This window comes from Salvelinus alpinus, chromosome 16 (assembly GCF_045679555.1).
Source record: "Salvelinus alpinus chromosome 16, SLU_Salpinus.1, whole genome shotgun sequence".
Lineage (NCBI taxonomy): Eukaryota > Metazoa > Chordata > Actinopteri > Salmoniformes > Salmonidae > Salvelinus > Salvelinus alpinus.
In genome coordinates, this window is record NC_092101.1 from 55,505,160 (window position 1) to 55,512,477 (window position 7,318).

Consider the following 7,318-nt stretch of genomic DNA (forward strand, 5'->3'; position numbering starts at 1 on the left):
AGGTTCATCCTCAGTAGGTTGCTAGGTCCATCCTCAGTAGGTTGTTAGGTCCATCCTCAGTAGGTTGTTAGGTTCATCCTCATGAGAGCGTGGGTAGGTTGTTAGGTTCATCCTCAGTAGGTTGCTAGGTTCATCCTCAGTAGGTTGTTAGGTTCATCCTCAGTAGGTTGTTAGGTTCCTCCTCAGTAGTTTGTGGGTAGGTTGTTAGGTTCATCCTCAGTAGGTTGTTAGGTTCGTCCTCAGTAGGTTGTTAGGTTCATCCTCAGTAGGTTGTTAGGTTCATCCTCAGTAGGTTGTTAGGTTCATCCTCAGTAGTTTGTGGGTAGGTTGTTGGGTTCATCCTCAGTAGGTTGCTAGGTTCATCCTCAGTAGGTTGCTAGGTTCATCCTCAGTAGGTTGCTAGGTTCATCCTCAGTAGGTTGCTAGGTTCATCCTCAGTAGGTTGTTAGGTTCATCCTCAGTAGGTTGCTAGGTTCATCCTCAGTAGGTTGTTAGGTTCATCCTCAGTAGGTTGTTAGGTTCGTCCTCAGTAGGTTGTTAGGTTCGTCCTCAGTAGGTTGTTAGGTTCATCCTCAGTAGTTTGTGGGTAGGTTGCTAGGTTCATCCTCAGTAGGTTGTTAGGTTCGTCCTCAGTAGGTTGCTAGGTTCATCCTCAGTAGGTTGCTAGGTTCATCCTCAGTAGATTGTTAGGTTCGTCCTGAGTAGGTTGTTAGGTTCATCCTCAGTAGGTTGCTGGGTTCATCCTCAGTAGGTTGCTGGGTTCATCCTCAGTAGGTTGCTGGGTTCATCCTCAGTAGGTTGTTAGGTTCATCCTCAGTAGGTTGTTAGGTTCATCCTCAGTAGGTTGTTAGGTTCGTCCTCAGTAGGTTGTGGGTAGGTTGTTAGGTTCATCCTCAGTAGGTTGTTAGGTTCGTCCTCAGTAGTTGTCGTGGGTGGGTTTGTTGGGTCCATCCTCAGTAGGTTGTTAGGTTCATCCTCAGTAGGTTGTTGGGTTCATCCTCAGTAGGTTGTTGGGTTCATCCTCAGTAGGTTGTTGGGTTCATCCTCAGTAGGTTGTTAGGTTCATCCTCAGTAGGTTGGTTAGGTTCATCCTCAGTAGTTTGTGGGTAGGTTGTTAGGTTCATCCTCAGTAGGTTGTTAGGTTCATCCTCAGTAGGTTGTTAGGTAGGTTGTTAGGTTCATCCTCAGTAGGTTGTTAGGTAGGTTGTTAGGTTCATCCTCAGTAGGTTGCTAGGTAGGTTGTTAGGTTCCTCCTCAGTAGGTTGTTAGGTTCATCCTCAGTAGGTTGTTAGGTTCATCCTCAGTAGGTTGTTAGGTTCATCCTCAGTAGGTTGCTAGGTTCCTCCTCAGTAGGTTGTTAGGTTCATCCTCATGAGAGCGTGGGTAGGTTGTTAGGTTCATCCTCAGTAGGTTGCTAGGTAGGTTGTTAGGTTCATCCTCAGTAGGTTGTTAGGTTCATCCTCAGTAGGTTGTTAGGTTCATCCTCAGTAGTTTGTGGGTAGGTTGTTGGGTTCATCCTCAGTAGGTTGCTAGGTTCATCCTCAGTAGGTTGCTAGGTTCATCCTCAGTAGGTTGTTAGGTTCATCCTCAGTAGGTTGCTAGGTTCATCCTCAGTAGGTTGTTAGGTTCATCCTCAGTAGGTTGTTAGGTTCGTCCTCAGTAGGTTGTTAGGTTCGTCCTCAGTAGGTTGTCTAGGTTCATCCTCAGTAGTTTGTGGGTAGGTTGCTAGGTTCATCCTCAGTAGGTTGTTAGGTTCATCCTCAGTAGGTTGTTAGGTTCATCCTCAGTAGGTTGTTAGGTTCGTCCTCAGTAGGTTGCTAGGTTCATCCTCAGTAGGTTGCTAGGTTCATCCTCAGTAGATTGTTAGGTTCATCCTCAGTAGGTTGTTAGGTTCGTCCTCAGTAGGTTGTTAGGTTCGTCCTCAGTAGGTTGTTAGGTTCGTCCTCAGTAGTTTGTGGGTAGGTTGCTAGGTTCATCCTCAGTAGGTTGTTAGGTTCATCCTCAGTAGGTTGTTAGGTTCATCCTCAGTAGGTTGCTAGGTTCATCCTCAGTAGGTTGTTAGGTTCATCCTCAGTAGGTTGTTAGGTTCATCCTCAGTAGGTTGTTAGGTTCATCCTCAGTAGGTTGTTAGGTTCATCCTCAGTAGGTTGCTAGGTTCATCCTCAGTAGGTTGTTAGGTCCATCCTCAGTAGGTTGTTAGGTTCATCCTCATGAGAGCGTGGGTAGGTTGTTAGGTTCATCCTCAGTAGGTTGCTAGGTTCATCCTCAGTAGGTTGTTGGGTTCATCCTCAGTAGGTTGTTAGGTTCCTCCTCAGTAGTTTGTGGGTAGGTTGTTAGGTTCATCCTCAGTAGGTTGTTAGGTTCGTCCTCAGTAGGTTGTTAGGTTCATCCTCAGTAGGTTGTTAGGTTCATCCTCAGTAGGTTGTTAGGTTCATCCTCAGTAGTTTGTGGGTAGGTTGTTGGGTTCATCCTCAGTAGGTTGCTAGGTTCATCCTCAGTAGGTTGCTAGGTTCATCCTCAGTAGGTTGCTAGGTTCATCCTCAGTAGGTTGTTAGGTTCATCCTCAGTAGGTTGCTAGGTTCATCCTCAGTAGGTTGTTAGGTTCATCCTCAGTAGGTTGTTAGGTTCGTCCTCAGTAGGTTGTTAGGTTCATCCTCAGTAGTTTGTGGGTAGGTTGCTAGGTTCATCCTCAGTAGGTTGTTAGGTTCATCCTCAGTAGGTTGTTAGGTTCGTCCTCAGTAGGTTGCTAGGTTCATCCTCAGTAGGTTGCTAGGTTCATCCTCAGTAGATTGTTAGGTTCGTCCTCAGTAGGTTGTTAGGTTCATCCTCAGTAGGTTGCTGGGTTCATCCTCAGTAGGTTGTTGGGTTCATCCTCAGTAGGTTGTTAGGTTCATCCTCAGTAGGTTGTTAGGTTCATCCTCAGTAGGTTGTTAGGTTCGTCCTCAGTAGGTTGTTAGGTTCGTCCTCAGTAGGTTGTGGGTAGGTTGTTAGGTTCATCCTCAGTAGGTTGTTAGGTTCATCCTCAGTAGGTTGTTAGGTTCGTCCTCAGTAGTTTGTGGGTAGGTTGTTGGGTTCATCCTCAGTAGGTTGTTAGGTTCATCCTCAGTAGGTTGTTAGGTTCATCCTCAGTAGTTTGTGGGTAGGTTGTTAGGTTCATCCTCAGTAGTTTGTGGGTAGGTTGTTAGGTTCATCCTCAGTAGGTTGTTAGGTTCATCCTCAGTAGGTTGTTAGGTAGGTTGTTAGGTTCATCCTCAGTAGGTTGTTAGGTAGGTTGTTAGGTTCATCCTCAGTAGGTTGCTAGGTAGGTTGTTAGGTTCCTCCTCAGTAGGTTGTTAGGTTCATCCTCAGTAGGTTGTTAGGTTCATCCTCAGTAGGTTGTTAGGTTCATCCTCAGTAGGTTGTTAGGTTCATCCTCAGTAGGTTGCTAGGTTCCTCCTCAGTAGGTTGTTAGGTTCATCCTCAGTAGGTTGTTAGGTCCTCCTCAGTAGTTTGTGGGTAGGTTGCTAGGTTCATCCTCAGTAGGTTGTTAGGTTCATCCTCAGTAGGTTGTTAGGTTCATCCTCAGTAGGTTGCTAGGTTCATCCTCAGTAGGTTGCTAGGTTCATCCTCAGTAGGTTGTTAGGTTCATCCTCAGTAGGTTGTTAGGTTCATCCTCAGTAGGTTGTTAGGTTCATCCTCAGTAGGTTGTTAGGTTCATCCTCAGTAGGTTGCTAGGTTCATCCTCAGTAGGTTGTTAGGTCCATCCTCAGTAGGTTGTTAGGTCCATCCTCAGTAGGTTGTTAGGTTCATCCTCATGAGAGCGTGGGTAGGTTGTTAGGTTCATCCTCAGTAGGTTGCTAGGTTCATCCTCAGTAGGTTGTTAGGTTCATCCTCAGTAGGTTGTTAGGTTCCTCCTCAGTAGTTTGTGGGTAGGTTGTTAGGTTCATCCTCAGTAGGTTGTTAGGTTCGTCCTCAGTAGGTTGTTAGGTTCATCCTCAGTAGGTTGTTAGGTTCATCCTCAGTAGGTTGTTAGGTTCATCCTCAGTAGTTTGTGGGTAGGTTGTTGGGTTCATCCTCAGTAGGTTGCTAGGTTCATCCTCAGTAGGTTGCTAGGTTCATCCTCAGTAGGTTGCTAGGTTCATCCTCAGTAGGTTGCTAGGTTCATCCTCAGTAGGTTGTTAGGTTCATCCTCAGTAGGTTGCTAGGTTCATCCTCAGTAGGTTGTTAGGTTCATCCTCAGTAGGTTGTTAGGTTCGTCCTCAGTAGGTTGTTAGGTTCGTCCTCAGTAGGTTGTTAGGTTCATCCTCAGTAGTTTGTGGGTAGGTTGCTAGGTTCATCCTCAGTAGGTTGTTAGGTTCGTCCTCAGTAGGTTGCTAGGTTCATCCTCAGTAGGTTGCTAGGTTCATCCTCAGTAGATTGTTAGGTTCGTCCTGAGTAGGTTGTTAGGTTCATCCTCAGTAGGTTGCTGGGTTCATCCTCAGTAGGTTGCTGGGTTCATCCTCAGTAGGTTGCTGGGTTCATCCTCAGTAGGTTGTTAGGTTCATCCTCAGTAGGTTGTTAGGTTCATCCTCAGTAGGTTGTTAGGTTCGTCCTCAGTAGGTTGTGGGTAGGTTGTTAGGTTCATCCTCAGTAGGTTGTTAGGTTCGTCCTCAGTAGTTTGTGGGTAGGTTGTTGGGTTCATCCTCAGTAGGTTGTTAGGTTCATCCTCAGTAGGTTGTTGGGTTCATCCTCAGTAGGTTGTTGGGTTCATCCTCAGTAGGTTGTTGGGTTCATCCTCAGTAGGTTGTTAGGTTCATCCTCAGTAGGTTGTTAGGTTCATCCTCAGTAGTTTGTGGGTAGGTTGTTAGGTTCATCCTCAGTAGGTTGTTAGGTTCATCCTCAGTAGGTTGTTAGGTAGGTTGTTAGGTTCATCCTCAGTAGGTTGTTAGGTAGGTTGTTAGGTTCATCCTCAGTAGGTTGCTAGGTAGGTTGTTAGGTTCCTCCTCAGTAGGTTGTTAGGTTCATCCTCAGTAGGTTGTTAGGTTCATCCTCAGTAGGTTGTTAGGTTCATCCTCAGTAGGTTGCTAGGTTCCTCCTCAGTAGGTTGTTAGGTTCATCCTCATGAGAGCGTGGGTAGGTTGTTAGGTTCATCCTCAGTAGGTTGCTAGGTAGGTTGTTAGGTTCATCCTCAGTAGGTTGTTAGGTTCATCCTCAGTAGGTTGTTAGGTTCATCCTCAGTAGTTTGTGGGTAGGTTGTTGGGTTCATCCTCAGTAGGTTGCTAGGTTCATCCTCAGTAGGTTGCTAGGTTCATCCTCAGTAGGTTGTTAGGTTCATCCTCAGTAGGTTGCTAGATTCATCCTCAGTAGGTTGTTAGGTTCATCCTCAGTAGGTTGTTAGGTTCGTCCTCAGTAGGTTGTTAGGTTCGTCCTCAGTAGGTTGTTAGGTTCATCCTCAGTAGTTTGTGGGTAGGTTGCTAGGTTCATCCTCAGTAGGTTGTTAGGTTCATCCTCAGTAGGTTGTTAGGTTCATCCTCAGTAGGTTGTTAGGTTCGTCCTCAGTAGGTTGCTAGGTTCATCCTCAGTAGGTTGCTAGGTTCATCCTCAGTAGATTGTTAGGTTCATCCTCAGTAGGTTGTTAGGTTCGTCCTCAGTAGGTTGTTAGGTTCGTCCTCAGTAGGTTGTTAGGTTCGTCCTCAGTAGTTTGTGGGTAGGTTGCTAGGTTCATCCTCAGTAGGTTGTTAGGTTCATCCTCAGTAGGTTGTTAGGTTCATCCTCAGTAGGTTGCTAGGTTCATCCTCAGTAGGTTGTTAGGTTCATCCTCAGTAGGTTGTTAGGTTCATCCTCAGTAGGTTGTTAGGTTCATCCTCAGTAGGTTGTTAGGTTCATCCTCAGTAGGTTGCTAGGTTCATCCTCAGTAGGTTGTTAGGTCCATCCTCAGTAGGTTGTTAGGTTCATCCTCATGAGAGCGTGGGTAGGTTGTTAGGTTCATCCTCAGTAGGTTGCTAGGTTCATCCTCAGTAGGTTGTTAGGTTCATCCTCAGTAGGTTGTTAGGTTCCTCCTCAGTAGTTTGTGGGTAGGTTGTTAGGTTCATCCTCAGTAGGTTGTTAGGTTCGTCCTCAGTAGGTTGTTAGGTTCATCCTCAGTAGGTTGTTAGGTTCATCCTCAGTAGGTTGTTAGGTTCATCCTCAGTAGTTTGTGGGTAGGTTGTTGGGTTCATCCTCAGTAGGTTGCTAGGTTCATCCTCAGTAGGTTGCTAGGTTCATCCTCAGTAGGTTGCTAGGTTCATCCTCAGTAGGTTGCTAGGTTCATCCTCAGTAGGTTGTTAGGTTCATCCTCAGTAGGTTGTTAGGTTCGTCCTCAGTAGGTTGTTAGGTTCGTCCTCAGTAGGTTGTTAGGTTCATCCTCAGTAGTTTGTGGGTAGGTTGCTAGGTTCATCCTCAGTAGGTTGTTAGGTTCATCCTCAGTAGGTTGTTAGGTTCGTCCTCAGTAGGTTGTTAGGTTCGTCCTCAGTAGGTTGCTAGGTTCATCCTCAGTAGGTTGCTAGGTTCATCCTCAGTAGATTGTTAGGTTCGTCCTGAGTAGGTTGTTAGGTTCATCCTCAGTAGGTTGCTGGGTTCATCCTCAGTAGGTTGTTGGGTTCATCCTCAGTAGGTTGTTAGGTTCATCCTCAGTAGGTTGTTAGGTTCATCCTCAGTAGGTTGTTAGGTTCGTCCTCAGTAGGTTGTGGGTAGGTTGTTAGGTTCATCCTCAGTAGGTTGTTAGGTTCATCCTCAGTAGGTTGTTAGGTTCGTCCTCAGTAGTTTGTGGGTAGGTTGTTGGGTTCATCCTCAGTAGGTTGTTAGGTTCATCCTCAGTAGGTTGTTGGGTTCATCCTCAGTAGGTTGTTGGGTTCATCCTCAGTAGGTTGTTAGGTTCATCCTCAGTAGGTTGTTAGGTTCATCCTCAGTAGTTTGTGGGTAGGTTGTTAGGTTCATCCTCAGTAGTTTGTGGGTAGGTTGTTAGGTTCATCCTCAGTAGGTTGTTAGGTTCGTCCTCAGTAGGTTGTGGGTAGGTTGTTAGGTTCATCCTCAGTAGGTTGTTAGGTTCATCCTCAGTAGGTTGTTAGGTTCGTCCTCAGTAGTTTGTGGGTAGGTTGTTGGGTTCATCCTCAGTAGGTTGTTAGGTTCATCCTCAGTAGGTTGTTAGGTTCATCCTCAGTAGGTTGCTAGGTTCATCCTCAGTAGGTTGTTAGGTCCATCCTCAGTAGGTTGTTAGGTCCATCCTCAGTAGGTTGTTAGGTTCATCCTCATGAGAGCGTGGGTAGGTTGTTAGGTTCATCCTCAGTAGGTTGCTAGGTTCATCCTCAGTAGGTTGTTAGGT